This window comes from Ananas comosus, linkage group 23 (assembly GCF_001540865.1).
Source record: "Ananas comosus cultivar F153 linkage group 23, ASM154086v1, whole genome shotgun sequence".
Taxonomy (NCBI): domain Eukaryota; kingdom Viridiplantae; phylum Streptophyta; class Magnoliopsida; order Poales; family Bromeliaceae; genus Ananas; species Ananas comosus.
In genome coordinates, this window is record NC_033643.1 from 6,617,402 (window position 1) to 6,621,206 (window position 3,805).

The following is a 3,805-nucleotide window of genomic DNA, read 5'->3' on the forward strand; positions in this document are numbered from 1 at the left end:
TGAATGTATCGTGACCATAACAGAAGACCTTTAATTTTCGGTAATCGTGGCACTCGGAGAGCTGTTGGGTGGCGCGGCAAAGGATCGCGGCCAACCGCGGTGCCCGTGTGCGGGGAGGCCGATTGCAGTGTCGACAAGCAATCGGAATGCGAAATGAGGGTGAGTTTTAGTTTACCGAAGCGACTTGCTAGCCCGCATTGTCAAAGCGAAATATGAAATCTTGTTGAGTGGCATTTGTGTATGTGCATACGGGTATGAGCTTGGTATAAATGCATGCTAGTGGTAAATTTGTATATTAGTATGTATGCGTTTAGTGAAAATACGATGCTGGGGATTTAGCATTATGAGATTCATGTTGACTGTTTAGAGAACAGTGAGCGTAATATGATACGTTAAATAATGTTTAATGTATACTTGAGTTATAGAGAAATTGTAAATGTGCGACATATGTTAGATGACAATAATCATATGACATTATGGAAGGATGCCATACTCAGAATAATTGCTAATAAATGATTGGGGGAAAGTAATGCTAGTTCGTAATGTATGTTGCATTGAGATGATGCGATGTAGTAACACTAAAAGATGATGTAAATGATCATTGTGCTAAGCTTAGCAAAACGCTTGATTATGGTTGCCTACATAATAACTTCTCTAGAATGCTGAATGAATTATGGCCATGTAAATGCTAGATAATTGCATGATTGCATAATTAGCATGTAAGAGAAGCTTATAGAATTGGATCGATAACTCTATATAGAGACTTTGCATTGGACATTCATTATATTAGGACGGGAGTGGCACTTAACCTAGAGTCATGAGCTAGGTTAAACATGGTGATGATATGACTAGTGTGAATACAAATAGGTGGACTGACCTAAGATGTCAAAGAAATTTAGGTTTGGAATCATGTGTTAGCATTAAACACCTATTGCTTAAAGAATATCAATGTATGGGACTTGGACAATAGTAAACAGGGTGAAAATGAAATAGAGATATGATTGGCATCAGGAAAGTTCGTTGTTAATTTATAGTTTTACATATTGGACATTGGTCCAAGTTGAACATAGAGGTGGCGCTGATTAAATAGGTAGAATAACATCATTATGACGAATGAGCATTGTGAGATGTGGTATGTCTTCAAGATCTGCAGGATGATACGTACTCACAATATAGTCTTGGCTTATGGCTTGAGGGAGGTAGCTCCCCCTCGGGCGGTGCGCTCCGGAGTTGGTCACCACTGGGCGTTGTAAAGTCCCTCCAGAAGACGGTCCCTAGGGAGGTTCGAGTCCCCCGCTATTAAGGGATTTTGGGTTGTGAGTCATTGGGGTTAACATGGTTAACTGGTAAGATTGGGTCATAGCCAAATGAATGTATAACAAGTATACCTTATGAGTTATGGACTTGGTATTCCAGTCGAGAGGATTTAGGGCTGAGGTGTATGTGAGACGTCCATCGCCTCGAGCCTGGTTCTAGTGCGGTACTCCGCAGACGATTGACTCAAGACCGAGTCGGGTGGTTAGCCTTGTAAAGGTAGATGAAACTTTATGATTAAAATGGTGATTGACAAGAATTTAAGATAGAGGAAATCTTAGATATCAAGTGGATGAGCTATGGTTAGCAGAATTGAAAGTAGTATCGAATGAACTACTAGTTGGTTGCATTGTTGCATTATTGCATGATTTGCATATAGTATTGCATTATTACGTTTGTGAGGCAATGCATGGTTTTATTCATTGCATAATCAAGATATATATATCTATCTGTTTATTAAACTAACCTGCAGTTGCCTCCTTTGAACCTGTTGGTCAAGCATTTCCCTTGAGTGGCCGTACCCACTGGGAACTATGGAGTTGGTTCTCACCCCACGTGGTTTTGGGGTGTTTACAGGTTCGTACGTGAGCGGCGTGGCTGCGCGAGGAAAGGGCGTAGCTCTGTAGATAGCGCCCTACCCCAGAGACCAGAGCTAGCAGTACCCCGTCGACATAGCTTAGGGGTTAAAGAAATGAAAAGAACACAATGTAACATGATGTATTAAAGATATAAATGTTGTAATAATTTAGATTGCATTTGGATGAAAAAGGAATGGTAGTTGAGGTGTAAAATGCATGAATATGAATGAATGTAATAATATAGGATGTGTTTATGTTGTTTGATACCTTCCATTATGCAATCTTGATTGAAATGTGTTCCTGGTTGGAACTTCGCACATTGTATTGATTGCTATGCCTTGAACGTACAGGGGAGACTCTGTCCGCAGTACAGGAGAAACCCTGTCCGTTCGGCGGTCTGTCGGCGGCGTCGCGACCCGGCCAAATTGGCGGGTGGTCGCGGGGCGTGACAAAATATCTCGCCAACGGGTCGCCCAGAGCTGCGTACACCCGTGGTCAGGGATCTTTCCGGTGGGAAGGGGATTATGCCACAAACTCAACCCGCGGCCCAAGACCCTCGATAAGGAAGGGGACATGCCACACTCAACTCTAGCGAAGCACAATTCTGCCGACGGGAGGGGGAACCTGCCACACTCGACCCGCGGCCTCGAATCAGTCAACAACTCATCCTCGAAGTTCGTCCAGTGGGAGGGGAACCTGTTATACTCAACCCACTGCTTTAGAACTGTCGAGTTCACAATCCTAAGATTCCGGAATCTATTTCCCAAGCCTCTAGGGTAATCTCAAACCCTATGATATCGACCTATCTAGGTCCAATGCACTTTCTGTCCTAAGTCTAGCTAACTCTAGGTTTAATGCCCCTATCATATAACCTATGTTCTCAATCCTAGGTTCATATTTGACCTATGTTAATTACACTAGGTTCGGTGCCACTCGATCTAGTTGTCCCTAATTGTCCACATCGAGTTTCTATAATTACATAACCTCATGCACATGCTCACATTGCTAATATGCATTTTGTCTATCAACATCTAATCAAGTATCTTACTTAGCATCTCTACATTATGTCATCATCTAGCATATAGTTCCGATGCATTAATATGCATTCACTACTAGCATGCATTACATAATGCTAACATGTATATACATTTAACAATTTCTCATTATGTCATGTTAGATCCACAACATATTATCATTTACTTACATGCTCTATTATGAGTTGACATGAAACTAGCACTTGCATATAATTCCAACGCATCAACATGCCATTAGCAACTAGCATAATTACTATCATTTAGTACATGCATTTAACTAACATGCTCACATAATGTTACATACACCTAGCATATATTCCAATGCATTATTATGCAATTACCAACTAGCATACATTCACATGATGCCCTAGCACACTTCTAACTATGCATATGTACATCAACATGCACATTCTAATTATATGCTTTAACTCATCTACAATACCATTATACTTGTACATATGCATCAACATGAATTTCATGTTTACTTTGACATGAAGGTGACCTAGTCGCTTCGGTAAGCACAACGCACCTGTTATCGCGTTCCGATTGCTCGTAGTCACTTGCAATCGGCCGCCCGCGGTACCCGCTATCCAACTCGGCCCGGACTCGCAATTGCTCACCAACCGTTCTCCGCTTCGCAGCCCCGGTTAAAAAAAGGTCTTCGTTTTATTGTTACAGTGCCCCAAATCCGTTTCCATGATTTTACGACGTCGCCTCGGCCCTCCAGGCGGAAACGAAGCCTAAACGTCCGTTTCTTTAATATCTTCGTAACGGCTCGTCGGATTACCGAACCGTCTTCGCCAACGCGTTTCGTTACCTAGCAATTAGGTTTTCGGAGAACCCTTATTTTTTGAAAATTAGTATTTTGGAGCCCTAGGT